The sequence below is a fragment of the Argopecten irradians genome, unplaced genomic scaffold, assembly GCF_041381155.1.
Source record: "Argopecten irradians isolate NY unplaced genomic scaffold, Ai_NY scaffold_0064, whole genome shotgun sequence".
Classification (NCBI taxonomy): domain Eukaryota; kingdom Metazoa; phylum Mollusca; class Bivalvia; order Pectinida; family Pectinidae; genus Argopecten; species Argopecten irradians.
In genome coordinates this window covers 1-19,384 of record NW_027187531.1, presented here as the reverse complement: position 1 = coordinate 19,384, position 19,384 = coordinate 1, and the positions used below count along the sequence as shown (strand labels likewise).

At 36.5% G+C, this 19,384-nt stretch overlaps 1 long non-coding RNA gene and 1 pseudogene across 3 annotated transcripts in view; one reads left to right on the top strand and one right to left on the bottom strand.

Annotated features, from left to right (window-relative positions):
- Positions 1-16,726, top strand: part of LOC138311617 (uncharacterized) — a 76,310-nt gene extending 59,584 nt beyond the window's left edge. For 2 of the 3 annotated variants that reach the window (XR_011206690.1, XR_011206689.1), the window contains exons 2-5: positions 2,885-3,096; positions 4,597-4,718; positions 10,506-10,666; positions 15,903-16,726. This is a non-coding gene — a long non-coding RNA (uncharacterized lncRNA). Of the gene's footprint in view, positions 1-1,799; positions 2,165-2,884; positions 3,097-4,596; positions 4,719-10,505; positions 10,667-15,902 lie in introns of those variants that run through there. The other variant, XR_011206691.1, reaches the window with a different exon arrangement.
- Positions 16,727-18,349: 1,623 nt separating this feature from the next.
- Positions 18,350-19,377, bottom strand: LOC138311612 (uncharacterized; annotated as a pseudogene).
- Positions 19,378-19,384: the final 7 nt, after the last annotated feature.

Sequence of the window (19,384 nt, the reverse complement as noted above, 5' to 3'; positions counted from 1 at the left end):
TCCGTCAACATTTCCTTTAAATCGCTACTAGTCATAGAGTTCTGCATGGATTGTAACCAAATTTGGCCACAAACATCCTTGGGGGAGGGGGAACAGAACTTGTATAAATTTTGACTCTGACCCCCCGGGGGCAGGAGGGGTGGGGCCCAATAGGGGAAATAGAGGTAAATCCTTTAAATCGCTACTAGTCATAGAGTTCTGAATGGTATGTAACCAAATTTGGCCACAAACATCCTTGGGGGAAGGGGAACAGAACTTGTATAAATTTTGGCTCTGATCCCCTGGGGGCAGGAGGGGCGGGGCCCAATAGGGGAAATAGAGGTAAATCCATTAAATCGCTACTAGTCATAGAGTTCTGAATGGAATGTAACCAAATTTGGCCACAAACATCCTTGGGGGAAGGGGAACAGAACTTGTATAAATTTTGGCTCTGATCCCCTGGGGGCAGGAGGGGCGGGGCCCAATAGGGGAAATAGAGGTAAATCCATTAAATCGCTACTAGTCATAGAGTTCTGAATGGAATGTAACCAAATTTGGCCACAAACATCCGTAGGGGAAGGGGAACAGAACTTGTATAAATTTTGGCTCTGATCCCCCGGGGGCAGGAGGGGCGGGGCCCAATAGGTGAAATTGAGGTAAATCCTTTAAATCGCTACTAGTCATAGAGTTCTTTATGGAATGTAACCAAATTTGGCCACAAACATCCTTTTTGGAAGGGGAACAGATCTTGTATAAATTTTGGCTCTGGCCCCCCGGGGGCAGGACGGGTGGGGCCCAATAGGGGAAATAGAGGTAAATCCTATAAATCGCTACTTGTCCTGGAGTTTTGCTGGGATTGTGACCAAATTTGGCCATAAACACCCTTGGGAGAAGGGGAACAGAACTTGTATAAATTTTGGCTCTGACCCCCTGGGCGCAGGAGGGGTGGGGCCCAATAGGGGATTTAGAGGTTAATTTTAAAATTCCTTAAGAAAAGAAACAATGAACCTGTATTCAGAACATTACTTGGCATTACAAACCAGGTGAGCGATACAGGCCCTCTGGGCCTCTTGTTTCAAGATTTGTCTGGCTTGTTTTCTTTAGTTGTAAAATATTCGGTTTACTGTTTAGTGCTATCCCTTGCCACTGTCACATTGTGTCACTTTCCTTCTGATCTAATCATGGTTTAGGCCTAAACACCATGCTTGGTGCTATTTTCAGACAGCAGACGTAAACTGGTAATGACCAAACAGGTGTCATCGTATCATGATATATATAGCATCCATGTGCAGAGGTTTCGGCACCGAGTAGTTTCACTACTTCAAAATAAAGTCGGTACCTTCTGAAAGTCGTTTCGGCATTTGCACTTTAGGGTACCGAAACGACTTCAGCAAGTACCGAAACGACTTTGTAGCGAAACGACATGTAAACAACGTTACGGTACGTTACATTGTACAAAGTACCGAAACGATTAATTTATGGTTTAACTACTAGCAATTTAATCATATTTATCAAACAATACAGATATATTACGAGATACATATATTCAAACGGCATCTGACTCAAAGGCAGCATAATTGTCAGTTTATGTGTTGTTAATCCATGATTTAGAACGCATGCATGGTTCTGTTGTCAGGCACTCGCGATGATGATAATGAAAAGCCAGACTAAGTAGATTTAGGCCTACGAAAACAATAAATAAAAATATCGGATAATATAATTATCCACCGATAATGATATTGGTGTCTATAACAAGTAATACGCATCTACTTACCTGATATTGCCGGTTATAACTTGAACACCAAGGCGGCTTCAACGTTTTTACTCAACCGGATACAAACATTACACATTCCTCATAGGGGGCGCACTATAAAGGGTGCGGTATGATTTTGTGTGATCGAGACACTGCAGCCAGATCCATTTCACTGTTGCACATTTTGGACGCATTTTGTAAAAAAAATGTGATGATCAGTGCATAAATTATTTACGCATTTTATGATTTTTAGTTAGTTCTACAGAACATTTCATAAATATCACTCATTTTTAAATGGTACATTTGCCGGTCCAATCGTTCAGAATAGCTCCGAAGGAAGGCGAATGGGACCCCGAAATATTGCGTCTGTTGTGGAAATTTACCGAGAAGCTGCGAAATACCTCCATTATTCAAGGCTGTATTGTGGTCGTTGTATGTAACATTTCCAAAAATCAGGAATACCGTTTTGTTCAGAATTACAAGGACTATTTCTATGTAGAGTCTCAGATTGTTAAGTTTATTAATTATTTCACTAGGACGAATTAAACAGAAACCAGTGGTCAAAATGCCGATTTTTGCCTGTTTGACCTAAAAATATCACCTTTAATGAATTTTCGTAGCTGACACGATTAATTCAATAGATATATCACGCTGAGATTAAATTACATTCAAAATTTCAGCAAAATATATCGGTTAGTTTCCTTATTACCCAAATCGCGAAAATAAGCGGGTTGATAGGTTTATTTAGCCGTGTTAACATTTCGTTCTAGAACGAAAACTGTTATAACAGAGTTTTCCTTCTATCTCTTCATTTCATATATATCATATTGTAATCTATATTATGTGTGTATAGTTTACATGTGCATAAATCTCAGTCATTTCAAGGCTTTAATATGATCGATTAGATTACACCAATAATTCTTATCATGTAATTATGCATATCAAATTATGCGTATCTTATACATTTCACATCAAGTCTGTATCATCCATATATATAAGACTGGATTATTTAGGGTAATGTTTATTACATAAAGGCTTAGGCCTGTAGTTGCTAGTTTTCTCTTATTTCCAGTTAAAGCCAATGGAATTGATCGAAGAGCAAGAACAAAAGCTTATATTACATAGGTAACTGTTTCATATTTATATTTTCAGTGTCAAAGGTCCACATTTCACTTGTGGTGACAGAATTGCCGCCGTCATAGAAACTAAGCGTGAAGGAACGAGGAAGAAGCTGGCACAGTGTGGAGTACGCTGGAGCATTATTACAGTGCACAGGCAAAGTAACTCTGTCACAGGATGCTTAGTACTTTTCCTGGCAATTCCTCTGCGACAAGTAATGCGATGGACACCCAACTATTAATTGTGTAAGCCTCTGGATATATACACATACACACACAGTATATAAATAAACACTTGCTGAAAGAATAAATGCTAAAAGATCACTGCATCTGTATCAGGGTATTTGTCATATTCACCAATGCATCTCAAGGGATGAAAAGCATTTGCAAGTTTACAGTGACAGATTCATGTGCCATGAGTACAGAAAGAATAAATGTATGGATGACCTTTTGCGAGATTAATTTCGTCCACAACTTACATTTTGGTTTCCTTTTAAACCTAGCGTCCCATTTGTTACATTTTTAGCCCACCATCATCATTCAAATTGCCTTTCGTCCGGGGATCCGTGGTCCGTCGTCCTTTCGTCCGTCCGTTAACAATTCTTGTTACTGCTATTTCTCAGAAAGGACTGAAGGGATCTGTCTCAAATTTCATATGTATGTTTCTCTAGGGCCCTCGTTGTGCATAATGCATTTTGGAAATGATCGGTCAACATGATGGCTGCCAGGCAACCATCTTGGATTTTGATTGTGAAAGTTTGTTACCGCTATTTCTCAGAAAGTACTGAAGGGATATGTCTCTAAATTTACATGTAGGTTCCCCTATGACCCTAGATGTGCATATTACATTTTGGGAACGATCAGTTACCAAGATGGCCAACTGGCCGCCATCTTGGATTTTGGTAGTTAAAGTTTTGTTACTGCTATTTCTCAGAAAGTACTGAAGGAATCTGTCTCAAATTTCATATGTTGGTTCTCCAAGGGCCATAGTTGCATTGTGAATATTGCATTTTTGGACCTATATGTGAACAAGATGTCCGACAGACCGCCATCTTGAATTTCGGTAGTTGAAGTTTGCTACCACTATTTCTCAGAAAGCACTGAAGGGATCTAACTGTCTAAAATTTCATGTGCAGGTTCCCCTTAGGCCCTAGTTGTGCATATTGCATTTTGGGACTGATCAATGAACAAGATGGCCGATAGGCCGTCATCTTGAATTTTGATAATTGAAGTATGTGACCGCTATTTCTTAAAAGCACTGAAGGGATCTGTCTCAAATTTCACATGCAGGTTCCCCTAGGGCCCTCGCTGTGCATATTTGTATTGTTACCAATATGAAAGTGGTTAATTAATAAACCTATAGATATACATTTTGGAATATTCACAGTATTAATTAAAATTAGGTCAATAAAAAATGTACAACATTAGGTTTGGTCACACAGTAAAACATGTAATGAACACACTTATAGCAAATTCATTGTTGTCTGTAATAGAATAGCGAACTATGCTTATAATTACAACAGAAATATTTAATTGGTCCATAGAAGTTCCTTATATCCGTGATTTACTGAATTTTGCTTTGTAGAACCTTGTAATTATTATAACAGAGTTAGCCTTACTAAATTGTCCATTTATTTTTATTTAATCAAACTTAAAATCTATGTGTTGGAGGCAGTTCTATTTCTTCGAATTCTCCTTTATATATGGATTGAACATGAGCATTTGTTTTTAATTCTTTACTTACAGGACTTACCCACTGTCTGCAATAATATATTTTAGACAACAATGTATGCACATGGAGTTCTGGACGATGGATGGATAGTTTCTGGCCTATCTTCGTCACATGAACAAATTAAAGTGAAGGCAGGGTATGTTATTTTATTATATCAATCTATTTTAACATGACTGAAGGGCACATCAGTTATTTCATTGTTCATCTATGTACACATACCAATACAGGTTCTTTCTTAAGTACCCAAGGCTAGTAGTAGATTTAGTTATAGTGTACATATATCAAGTTCACAGCCAGACATCATTTGGTTCACATGTTATAAAGGAAAATCATACAGCAAGTCTACAAAATTGTGAACATGACATCTTGTAATCAGTTATGTAGATATCATTAAATCATGATCAATATGCTTGTTTTGTACATAACTAATACATGTGCATATATATATATACACATAAAATAGTTGGAAATCTATACAAAATGTATTGGAAATTGCCCAATTGATTGTCAGACAGTGCTCCACTAGGGCACATAGGCACCATTTAGTATCTGACCAAAACGTATATTAGGCCGGGTACTATTTCGTTCTAGTAGTGTAGCAGACCACCGTTAAGCTCAGGGTTTGATCCCAACTGGCATTGTTACATGGGGTGCTGTAGAACACTCAAATTGGATGTAAGAAGAGAGAGATAACCTGGATTGGTGTGTGTTTTAGGGTGAACACATTTCAAAGGGGAAATTGTTAAGTAGTATAACACGTTTTAAATGTAAATAGGCATGTAGAGATACAGGTTAGAGTTGCTTTTTAGCTTTTCACTAGGAGGAAATTTCCTTTAGCTCAGTCAGTAGAGAAACAACCAGTACGCATGCCGGAGGTCACAGGTTTGATTCCTGCTGAGGCACACTATGCTCTATAGGCCTAAGCTAGTTACTTGTCTGAAGCTACTGACTCTAAGGGGAGGATCTTCTTAATGCAAATTAAAGTTAGGATATGTCCATATCACTGTGTATAGCATTTACAAATATACAGTACAGTGTTTAGTCAGATAAGTGAAGTTCATTACCATATATTTACATTTTCACTGCAGTCCCACTATGTAACCTTACCAAACGCAGTTGGCAGTCATATAGACAATGAACTTCAAGCGCTAATCATGACGTCATTATCATTGTGACATTACAATTGCCGTGCCAGCGATCATGGAAGACGGCAGTTCAAATGGCTGTTCCATCCATGACAATAACCAATGATTATTTCATTAAAGATGCAAAATTCCTTGGGATTTCATCATAAATTGTAACCAAATGTAATATAAGCATTTAACGTCTTTCAGTTTGCGTTCATAGCCAATATGAATGGAAACTGGCCAAAGGCAAATTCAACATGAAGCACTAGATGTTCAATGCTTAAGTGACTTTTAGCTCATTCACCACTGAAGACACATTTGAATGCTTTGAATTCAAAATCTGAAACAGTTCGTGAACTTTCAGGATTGAATGAGTATCGGACTGTATTCAGTTGGCTATTATGGGAGTATGAATGGCAAGAGATTTTGCATCTATAATGAATAAATATTTCTCCCATGCATAAATCACAAGGATATCCCATGGTTGATTGGAAGAAGATAACTAGACAATTACGTGACGTCATCAAAGCATGCGATGTGCATTGTCGATGTCATATATTTTGATACCTAAACGACATTCTTGTTAAAATGGCGTAATGAAAAAGCTAGAAAGCCATGAAAATTTCATATTTTATCTACTTAGTATGGGAGAAAAAGAATCAAACATGGATCTGTCAAGTGGTCAAAGATATTGCAACCCTTGCAATTGGTAGGCCTGAGTCGACAATCACTTTTGTTTGTGGTCATCCGTTGTCCGTTGTGTGTCTGTAAACAATTTACAGTTTTCGACTTCTCCTCCAAAGGTACTGAGGCAAAATCACTAAACTTCACTAAAACCTTCTATAAAGAAAAAGCCAATCAATATTTTGAATTACTGTAGTTGGTTCAAACCCCCATGGAGCTGTGAGATGGGCCAAAGGGGATAAAATTGAATAAATTTTCAAAACTCTTCTTATGAACTCACAGATATGATGAAATTCAATACTGTTTAAAAATTGACTGGTCTAATTAAGCTAAGGTCCTTTACAAACAAGAGGCCCAAGGGCCTTAACGGTCATCTGACTATCTTGGCAATAGCTGTATAGGAAAATAATTAGATATGGTGTCATGGTAGCCATCTCCAATCTGGGATCAACCAGAGATATAACAAACACTTTGACAAGATCATATCAGTCGCATTTCATGTTTCAAGTTTCAGTTAAATTGCACTGGTAGAACTTGAGAAGAAGTTCAAATGTGTTTTCAAGATGGCATCTGTGGCAGCCATCTTGGATCATCTGTGGCAGCCATCTTGGATTTTGGATCAACATAAAATATAACAACACTTGGTTGGTCGGGACCATGTCAGGATCATTTCATGCAGGTTTCAGCTTAATCACACTGCTAGAACTTGAAAAGAAGTTCAAAATTCAAGATTTTGGAATATTTGACTCTCGTAACCTTGAAAGTAGGTCAAGGTTATTCATTTCCACAACTTTGATAGCCCTTTATCTCAGCATTGACTAAATATGAATACCCTGGACCTTTTGGCTAATTAAAAGGTGTAGTTAAAAGATTTTAGCTTAATTGACCCCTGTGACCTTGAAAGAAGGTCAGGGTCATTCATTTTTTTATAACTATGGTAACCCTTCATCCCAGCATGCCACCAGCAAAATATGAGTACCCTGGACTTTTGGGTTAGTTAACAAAAATCGTTCAAAGATTTTAGCCTATTTGACCCCTGTGACCTTCAAAGTAGGTCAAGGTCATTCATTTTCACAACTTTGGTAGCCCTTCATCCCCAGCATGTTATAGGCCAAATATGAGTACCCTGGATCTTTCGGTTAGTTAAAAGAAGTCGTTCAAAGATTTTAGCCTATTTGACCCTCGGTAACCTTGACAATATTTCAAGGTCATTAAGTTTCACAACTTTTGTAGCCCTTCATCCCAGCATGCTACAGTCCAAATATGAGTACCCTGGACCTTTTGGTTAGTTAAAAGAAGTCGTTCAAAGATTTTAGCCTATTTGACCCCCCGTGACCTTGACAATACGTCAAGGTCATTAATTTTCACAAATTTTGTAGCCCTTCATCCCAGCATGCTACTGGCTAAATATGAGTACCCTGGACCTTTTGGTTGGTTAGAAGAAGTCGTTCAAAGATTTCAGCCTATTTGACCCCTTTGACCTTGAAAGTAGGTCAAGGTCATTTATTTTCACAACTTTGGTAGCCCTTCATCCCAGCATGCTACAGGCCAAATATGAGTACCCTGGACCTTTCGGTTAGTTAGAAGAATACGTTAAAAGATTTTAGCCTATTTGACCCCCGGTGACCTTGACAATAGGTCAAGGTCATTTATTTTCACAACTTTGGTAGCCCTTTATCCCAGCATGCTACAGGCCAAATATGAGTACCCTGGACCTTTCAGTTAGTTAGAAGAAGTTGTTCAAAGATTTTAGCCTATTTGACCCCTGGTGACCTTGACAGTACGTCAAGGTCACTAATTTTCACAACTTTTGTAGCCCTTCATCCCAGCATGCTACAGGCCAAATATGAGCACCCTGGACCTTTCGGTTAGTTAGAAGAAGTCGTTCAAAAATTTTAGCCTATTTGACCCCTGGTGACCTTGACAGTACGTCAAGGTCACTAATTTTCACAACTTTTGTAGCCCTTCATCCCAGCATGCTACAGGCCAAATATGAGTACCCTGGACCTTTTGGTTAGTTAGAAGAAGTCGTTCAAAGGTTTTAGCCTATTTGACCCCTGTGACCTTGAAAGCAGGCCAAGGTCATTTATTTTCACAACTTTGATAGCCCTTTATCCAAGTATGCTACAGGCCAAATATGAGTACTGTGGGCCTTACGGTTATTGAGAAGAAGTTGTTTGAATGAAAAGTTTACGCACGGCGCACGGCGCACGGCGCATGGCGGACGACGACGGACGGTGCATGATGACTATAGGTCATCCTGACCCTTTGGGTCAGATGACCTAAAAATGTGGATTTTATGGTCCTGGGATCTCTCATATTTTATTCTCTGTGGATATTATTTATTATAATAGGGAAAGCATATCAATATGCATGATTTGTTCAATTTCCATAGGAAATATGTCGAACATGGTAAAATGAAATTTAACATATAGTCAAACTGGACCAAAATAACCCCAGGGGATTAATGGGCGAACAAACAAGAGGCCCAGAGGGCCTGTATCGCTCACCTGGTTTGTAATGCCAAGTAATGTTCTGAACACAGGTTCATTGTTTCTTTTCTGAAGGAATTTATTAACCTCTAAATCCCCTATTGGGCCCCACCCCTCCTGCCCCCAGAGGGTCAGAGCCAAAATTTATACAAGTTCTGTTCCCCTTCCCCCAAGGATGTTTGTGGCCAAATTTGGTTATAATCTATGCAGAACTCTATGACTAGTAGCTATTTAAAGGATTTACCTCTATTTCCCCTATTGGGCCCCGCCCCTCCTGCCCCCGGGGGGTCAGAGCCAAAATTTATACAAGTTCTGTTCCCCTTCCCCCAAGGATGTTTGTGGCCAAATTTGGTTACATTCCATGCAGAACTCTAGGACAAGTAGCGACTTAAAGGATTTACCTCTATTTCCCCTATTGGGCCCCGCCCCTCCTGCCCCCGGGGGACCAGAGCCAAAACTTATACAAGTTCTGTTCCCCTTCCCCCATGGATGTTTGTGGCCAAATTTGGTTACAATCAATGCAGAACTCTAGGACAAGTAGCGATTTATAGGATTTATCTCTATTTCCCCTATTGGGCCCCGCCCCTCCTGCCCCCGGGGGTTAGAGCCAAAATCTATACAAGTTCTGTTCCCCTTCCCCCAAGGATGTTTGTGGCCAAATTTGGTTACATTCCATTCAGAACTCTATGACTATTAGTGATTTAAAGGATTTACCTCTATTTCCCCTATTGGACCCTGCCCCTCCTGCCCCCGGGGGACCAGAGCCAAAATTTATACAAGTTCTGTTCCCCTTCCCCCAAGGATGTTTGTGGCCAAATTTGGTTACATTCCATGTAGAACTCTAGGACAAGTAGCGATTTAAAGGATTTACCTCTATTTCCCCTATTGGGCCCCGCCCCTCCTGCCCCCGGGGGACCAGAGCCAAAATTTATACAAGTTCTGTTCCCCTTCCCCCATGGATGTTTGTGGCCAAATTTGGTTACAATCAATGCAGAACTCTAGGACAAGTAGCGATTTATAGGATTTACCTCTATTTCCCCTATTGGGCCCCGCCCCTCCTGCCCCCGGGGGTCAGAGCCAAAATTTATACAAGTTCTGTTACAATCCATGCAGAACTCTAGGACAAGTAGCGATTTAAAGGAAATGTTGAAGGACAGACGGACGCCGACGGACGACGGACGCCGCGCCATGACATAAGCTCACCAGCCCTTCGGGCCAGGTGAGCTAAAAATGACAAAATGACTTAAATAACAAGAATCACCTCAACTCACAGATGTGATGGAAAGTACTCTTCATAGTGTGAGAAGTCAAGTTAATGCAACCAGTTATAGTGGTTCTCTAGATAATGAAATTTTTCATTTTTCTCTTTATTATTTTACAAAACGTTATTGCGCTCATATTAGTCTTCAATGACATCAAATGAGGCTGATTGGTGCATGGAGCGAAATAGTCTAAGCATATCTATGTGACTTTCTGTATCAAACCTGATTTGAATGTTAAGGCCCATGGTTCTCTTTTTATTTTGTGACTAATATGAAAAGGGTTATTTATAATTTTGAGTTTGACAATGCAATTCAAAAACCTTATTGCACAATGTGTATTTTTTCCTTGTTATTTCAGTCAGCCTCTTTGAAGACAACGAGGAAGTCTCCCAGATACCCATATTATATCACATGTCAACACTGCTGATATTTCTAAACTTTTTGCTTGGATCTCCAGAAATGACAAACCAGACTCTTTGAGGGATCTGAAGAACAGCTTTTAAGAAATTATGTGATCAGGTAATAAAGTCTAATCATTATTTTCACATTTGGGATAAGTAACTTCCCACATCACCCATATTCTGCATATTGCATTTTGGAACCAGAAAGTCAACAAGAGGCAGCCAACTTAGAAATTTGTTATTGCTACTTCTCAGAAAGTATTGAAAGGATCTGTCTCAAATTTCATATGTAGGCTTCCTTTGGGGCCCTACTTGTGTATATTGCATTTTGGCACAGATTAGTCAACAAGATGGCTGATAAGGAGTCATTTTGGATTACAATATTTTAAGAAGGTTTCCGCTATTTGTCTGAAAGTACTAAAGTTTCAAATTTCATGTGTAGTTTCCTAGATGTGCATATTGCGTTTTGGACTGATCTTTCTACAAGATGTCCAACAGTAGCTATCATGGATTTTGAAAATTGAAGTTTGTTGTTAATATTTCTGGAAAAATTACTGAAAGTTTCTCTCTGAAATTTCATATATTGATTCTCTTGGTCCCTAGAGTTCTTCCAATACAGGGGTTTCAAGATCCCAAAATGAGGTGGGTAAAGTACAATTTACCATCGATTAGTCCTATCTTCTGGTGATTATGACGTCACGAAACTCACATCAAATGATATCGTAATAATCACCTGATGTTGGGATTAATCGACGGTAAATTGTACTTTACCAATGTGAGGAGAAAGAGTGGGGCCCTTTGGGAAATTAGAGGTAAATCTTTGAATTCCTTCAGAAAAGAAACAATGATCCTGTATTCAGAACATTACTTGACCTTAGAAATTAAACCAGGTGAGTGATACAGACACTTTGGGCCTCTTGTTTGTCTATGACTTCATAAGCCCAAAAGGTACGTATACTGAGAATAATCCTTAAGTACCTGGAAGCTGTTAAAGATACAAAAACAACAAGCAAACATACTAATATATACAAAAGGAGAATTAAAGATTCTTCACCTCCAACGCATGGTAATTTTAATTTCTCAAAAACAGGATCAGATTCATTAGTATATATTATCTTTCAGTAACACAAGTTACTTACTTTACACTTTTACCATCATTGAAATGTTTGAGCTTTATATTATTTCAGAATAAAAAAAAATTGCAATATAGAGGTTCCCCAACACGTGACTGTTGTTTATCAAACTCGAGTAAGTTAATTTTAAAATTTTGAAAAGAAAGAAGCTTTAGCGAGTGTCTTTTACAAATTTGAAAATTGACTAACGAGAGTTTAGATAAACATGATAAACAACAGTCACCTGTTGGGGAACATATTTATCCCATAACTTTAACTCCATATTTAAATTGAAGTTTGTTGTTAATATTTCTGGAAAAATTACTGAAAGTTTCTCTCTGAAATTTCATATATTGATTCTCTTGGTCCCTAGAGTTCTTCCAATACAGGGGTTTCAAGATCCCAAAATGAAGGTGGGTAAAGTACAATTTACCATCGATTAGTCCTATCTTCTGGTGATTATGACGTCACGAAACTCACATCAAATGATATCGTAATAATCACCTGATGTTGGGATTAATCGACGGTAAATTGTACTTTACCAATGTGAGGAGAAAGAGTGGGGCCCTTTGGGAAATTAGAGGTAAATCTTTGAATTCCTTCAGAAAAGAAACAATGATCCTGTATTCAGAACATTACTTGGCCTTAGAAATTAAACCAGGTGAGTGATACAGACACTTTGGGCCTCTTGTTTGTCTATGACTTCATAAGCCCAAAAGATACGTATACTGAGAATAATCCTTAAGTACCTGGAAGCTGTTAAAGATACAAAAACAACAAGCAAACATACTAATATATACAAAAGGAGAATTAAAGGATTCTTCACCTCCAACGCATGGTAATTTTAATTTCTCAAAAACAGGATCAGATTCATTAGTATATATTATCTTTCAGTAACACAAGTTACTTACTTTACACTTTTACCATCATTGAAATGTTTGAGCTTTATATTATTTCAGAATAAAAAAAAATTGCAATATAGAGGTTCCCCAACACGTGACTGTTGTTTATCAAACTCGAGTAAGTTAATTTTAAAATTTTGAAAAGACAGAAGCTTTAGCGTGTGTCTTTTACAAATTTGAAAATTGACTAACGAGAGTTTAGATAAACATGATAAACAACAGTCACCTGTTGGGGAACATATTTATCCCATAACTTTAACTCCATATTTATACCGTGTTGACCATTTTCTCGTCTTCATTCAGGGAACTTGCCACCATACAATGTATAATGATAACTTCCCTATTCATTGAATAATGTTCCTTTGGACCAATCAGAAGACGGCCTTTCCATTACTGCAGTTACTGTAAGGCAGTCATGGGAAGATGTAGGCCACCATAGAATCACAAATTTTTAGGACCTCACATTGTTGATATTTCCTATTTTGTTGAAAATTGATACATAGGGACTAAGGGAATGCTGAACAACATGCCTTTCTGGGGGGGGGGGGGTGGGGGGGTGTATCTGTAATGGTTCTCGTTATAATCAATACTTTATTATTATTTTTTTTATGATTTTTTTAATTTTTGAAATCATTTTCATTTTTACAGACAATACAGACAAAGACAATTAATTTAACATCATAAATACAAAAACAAAAGTATTTCATTTGTATCAATTTTACATGACATTCACATTTATACTTTTACACACACAATCACACACCCTTACACATATACCAAAGAGTTTACTGAAATTATTATATACATTCAAAGGTTTCCATACACCCACATTCGTTCAGACATACATGACATTTATAAGAGGTTAAGAAAGATAGGTTAGAGAGGAAAAAGTTGTATAGGAGGATAGAGTCGAGATGTGGAATAGATGTATTTTTTATCTAATGGTAGAGAATTTATCCTTGGTTCTTATTTTTTTTTCGTAAAAAGAGTTCATATATCAAATTGTATAAACGGTGTCCACTTACTCCAACTTTTTATAAATTTTGCTTTCAAAAAATCATTTTGACCATTTGATATGTGTCTGTGAATATTATAATATTCTTTTTGTCCTGCTAAAGATTAAAGTTATATACATGTTTACATTCAAATCAGCAAGGCTTCTTGGTCCATACCTCGAGCTTTGTTTGCTCAAAATTTTCATGAAATAAAGACTGAACATAGGATGGCTCTTAAATCTTGGCATACCCTTGATAAAGAGGGGAAGCCGTTTATTTTATTAGATTTATATTATAAGGAAATATGATTTTAAATTTCTTGAAAATTTTTAGCGAAGGTGAGCGAAAATAACGCAACAAACATGTAACCTAAACGAAAACAAAGGATGAGGATTACAATATGCATAATACAAAGATATATTAATAAGAATAAAAACAACCATAAATTCACACATAAAGGTTGGAAGGACGGGGTTGGTTGGAGGGATGTTTTAAATTTCTTCTACCTTTTAAAACAGTATGTAAATGCTGACATTTTTAGAAATATTCCCAATTTTGAAAGATGGCGTCTGAAGCTGTATGGATGGGGCTCTATAGTGGGGACTCCCTTTGTCTTACAAGGGCTAAATCAGGGGCTTGACCAATCAGAAGACGTATAAATCTACTATGGGGCTTACAGCGGTCAGTGACCTATGGCCAATCAAATTAGGACTAATTAACATATTTGTAAATGGGAATCAATTATGTGTGAATCTTTATGGTACAAAAATATGTCTATGAATAGACATTTGTTTTTATATTTTTTGCCAATGTGTTTATATTTAAGGTTTTATGAAAACACCTTGTTCTGTAAATGTATTGCTTAATGATTAAAAGTATAAAATTATCGACTGATGCATTAATGTTGTTAGTTTTAAGACCAAGAAGAAAAGATTGTTTGTTAATTTAAAAAGGAATATAAAGAGCATCTAAAAGAGTTTCAAAGTTTTGCAATAGATTTTGTACTTCTCGATATTCCCACATTAAATTAATCATTGTTTCTCTCTCTGAATTACAGAAAGTACACATAGGGCTAGCTACTATGCTATACTTAAATAATTTGAATTGGTTGTCAGAATATAATGAGAAATACGAAACTGAAGCCATTGATGTTTAGTGTTTTTTGTTACTTTAAAAGGAATGTTATAAATATGCTTCCACTCTTCTTCATCTAATAAAAATTCTTCTTGCCATTTCAGCTTACCTGTAGGTTCAGTTTCTGACTTATTAAGAATAGCATATAGAAATTTTGAATTTTTCATATTTGAAAAGAAAATCCGTATATTTAGGGGAACATATGAACGTATAAGTGGTAATAGGTTTTGCGGCTGAGGGTTAGGCAGACGTTTACGAACAGCAGATATTAGTCCTTGAAATTGAAGGAAGTTGGTGTGTAAATTATCATATTTTTGTAAAAATTCTTCAAAAGAGTAAAAATTTATGTTTATTTGATATTTCAGAAGATCAGCAATTGTGTGAACTCCTAATCTATACCAAGCCCTGTAGAAAACAGGTTTACCATCAACAATTATATTTTTGTTATCCCAGATACTTTCTGTTAAGAAGGATTTATTTTGTAAATCTTTAACTTCTTTGGAACTGTTCAATTTATACCAGGCTTTAAAAGTATCTTTCCAAAAATCATTTGTACAAAGGTTAATACATTTTAAAATATATTCACCACCAACATTTAATAGTAAATCAAAATCAATGTGTTCCTTTAAAATAGATTTCCATTTCCCTTCCCAGGTGAATAATCTCCTGATCCAACCTAATTTAAGGGAATTAATAAAAGCATTTAAATTTACCATTTTCAAGCCACCATTAAAATATTCTTGAACGATATTGGCTCTTTTAACTTTGTCTGTTTTACTATCCCATAAAAATTCAAATAAAATTGTATTTATTTCTTTTATAACCTTTTCACTTGGGTTGGGAAGAGAATATGAATAAGTGGTTAAATTGAGAAACCATTAGTGATTTTATGATATGGACTTTACCAATAGGAGTCAGTTTCCTTTTTTCCAGGTGCTGATCAGACTTTTCAGTTTAACAATTTTTTTGTCAAAATTTAGTTTTGGTATATTATCCAGATTTATATATCAAAGTCAATACCAAGTAGCGTAAATTTAGTTTTTCCCCAATTAAAATTGAATTCCGGAAGCATCCTTTCGTTACTGTATTTCATACTACCAATCCAAATTATTTCAGTTTTGTCTACATTCATTTTTAGACCAGATATTTTTTTAAAAGAAGTTAGTTCTGTTAGAGTCTCATCTTATTATATAAATTAATTTATTTTCCAGGACGCTTTGACATGAAATGAACCATGTGTGACAGAAGAATGCAATGAACCATGTGTGACACAAGACTTTGCAGGAAATACTGAAAACATACACAGCTCCTGTAAAAAAGCATTTGAAAACTGGCATTATTGGCCTGACATCCAGTAACTTAACCGATGTGATGTTTTTACTTGTCACTATTGCATATAACCAAACTGTGCCATGCAGGAAATAACATTATCAGAAAATAGACTGATACAATTATGTTATGTTAGTTGTAGCACGTTTTTCGACAACAAAATAAGTACCGTGAAATTATGTGTCAAAATCCTATTGTTATATTAGTAGTAGAGTTATTTGTACATAACATTTGTATATGTCAAAGAGTGTTGTTAGTGAAAATCTACAGAATCCAGAAACCAATTAAAATTCCTTCCTTCTGTAATTAATCATTACCAAGTCAAATGAAGCTATATAGTTAAAATGATATACTGGATTCATGTACAAGGTTCCAACGTTTTAGTATTAAAGGGACAAATCAGTTTAAGAGAACATTAAAATTTGCACATATATATAGGAAATATATGGTTTTTCTGTGATATGCCAAAAAAGACCATGGTAGTGAAATGTGTGTGAAGTGACACGTTACTTACAGTAGTATGTTTACTTTACTAGGTGTATGCTCCTGTCCAAAAACCAATTTCATCAACACTTCTGTGGTTATGTATTGCATTTGTTTAACATTTGTGACTTTGGCTCGGGTGTGAGTACAGCGTACATATTGTACATTTCAGTCTTCAAATGACAAAAAATAATTGGAAATGATATCATTGGCGCACATCAAACCCCCAAACGTTGGTAATATAGACCAATTGCCTTTAAATATCCACTACACAACTGTTTTCTTTTGTCGGGGATTCCTTCTCTGTATTATGATTGGTCGATATATTTAGACATAATATGCTGTAATGAAAAATCACAGAACAAAGGAATGTTAATTGGTGTAAGGATTCAGTAGATTTGCAAACAGAACGTTTTTGACATGTACACATTTTTTGTACAAATGGTGTTTTCATTACATGATTATGAGATTTTATAGAATTAATTGATTAAGCCTTAAAAACGATAGTTAAAAATATTTCAGGGTTTTAACCAGTGCAAAAACTGTAAAAGGTAACAACACCAGACTTTTTTTTTACTAAACTTGTATATACATATACATGTATGTATGTTTTTTCCATCCTATTACAATAAAGCATAAACTTTTTTCCAATTTAATTTACTTACGGATTAAAGTATCTTTCTGGTGGTTTTATCGAAGGATAAAGTTGAGTAGGGTACCAATATTTGGTATGGACCGTGGAGCAAGTATGCATTGCTTCGAGTTTAAAGGTCTTTTCATGTAACAATTGCTGAAATGAAATGTCTCTATTAAGGTCATATCACCTATTTAAACTAGTGATATTTGTATTCCTTTCATACTATATATCTTCTTGAACATAACTAAGAAGATAAAATGTGTGTATGCATCTTTGCCACTTAATATGTATTACTGTTGACTTGTAAATTTTGGTTTTTTAGCTCGCGAATTTTGGCAAAATATGCGAAAAAAATGAACATTTCATTTAAAAAAAAAAAGGTTAGGAATATATTGCTGCCACCAAATTAGTATGTCATAGGTACAAGGAGCATTTGTTTTACTGTATTCGACTTTACAAAAGCCTAGATATTGAGTTCATTTTGACATTGTCATGCACATGACAGTTGTGTATATATCTTGCAAACTTGAAGAGGCTGTGCCCAATAGGGGAAATTCTATTAAAGCCACACTATACTTAACTATCAACAAAAATTCAAGTTAGTATTTGTAGATGTATTTGAAATTATAATATATCAAAGAATATTTATAATGATTTCTTAATAGCTTTGGTACGGCAGTTGTTAAAAGTCGATACTTGTAAACATGCCTTCGTTTTAAACTGGTCGCCATAGAAGTTACGATTATTGCCGAACGGAAATCAGAGTTCTCGGAAGAGTTTAGACAGACGTTACGTAGTTACGATAGTCACATGACGTCCTCGGCAACGACGTTACAGTGTCTGCTAACTTCAGTCTGTTTTACTAAATGGGACCCACCTAGCAATATTCAATATTAAGTTGATTGTCATCATGTTTTGTCCGTCGTCGTGCGTCATGCGTAAGACTATTTATACAAAAGCCTACTCTTCCTTAACACTTGAGTGTGAAACCATATTTGGTGTGAAACATCATTGGGGAAGGACAATCATATTTTATATAAATGAGATAGGTCCGACCCCTAGGGGCAGGCCCCAAAATGTTTTTTTTTTTTTTAAATTTAAGCTTTACAGTGAAATGCGTTCAAGCGTCCGGAATGGGCTTTCCGATCGTTCAAACCACAAATCACGTGAATAGTTTCAACCAGTCGTAAGCACGTTTATCGGCTCGGTAATAGTGTCAGTCAAACTGTGGGCGGAGTTTATTAGCAGCGACAATCTAACTGGGGGCGGGACTTACCTGGTTACACATTCAAAAAGCATCCTGTGTGCCGGTAAAACCCCCGTATGTCCGTCTCGCTCACTTCTTCGATGGCTTTTACTATAGCAAGTTTTAAGTTTATTCCAGCTAGGTCCTGAAACCCTCTCTTGAGTAAAAATGTTTTTTATTATTTAGCAAAGCAGTTTTCCACAGGATTGAAATTTGGCGAGTATACTGGGAGAAATGTGTATTGGACTCCCTACATACTAAAAAATTGACGCAACACTCACTCTCTGCATGGTTTATGAAATGTATACTACAATTGTCAACTATCACGACGTCTCCTGGTTTAAATAGTGGACATCCCATATTATCTTGGCACGCGCTTGCGTTCACGACCCAAAAATTCAAATATGTGTTCATATTTGAAGCACCATTTACAACAATAAAATACAATACACCATTTAAATCCAACAAGTAAATTAAGAGTGAGGTTTGTACCCGGACGATATTTTCCCTATTTCTACACACGCCTGTCCTTTCTTGGAATGACCATAGTTGTCTACGCTGGATTTGTTGTTGTTAGTTTGAATCCACTCTCGTCCATGAAATTTTATTTGATCAGCTCGTTTAGTTTGACAAAAGTCAATAAAAGCCTGAGTGTACTGCATATTATATTGTGTAAATCGGTCACACGATGGGCGGGTTTATACGTTTGTACGTTAAATCCAATTCTCGCGACATTGCCCTGTATATCGTGCTGTTATGAACATTTCCCGACACAGGAGAATATTTACACAAATTCCTTTTTAATCTTATTTCCTGTAACTGAAGGTGTATTGCGTTTTAAAAAAACTTACAAAGTTGAAAGTCCGCTCCATTAAGTTTTGGATTCCCAGCTTTTATGTCGAGCAGTCTCAGACATGCTTCCTTCAGATATATATTTTTTCCAAAATGTCCGAACGCTTTTTTCGTCAACCCTGAACGTGTTCGCCACTTTCACGTAG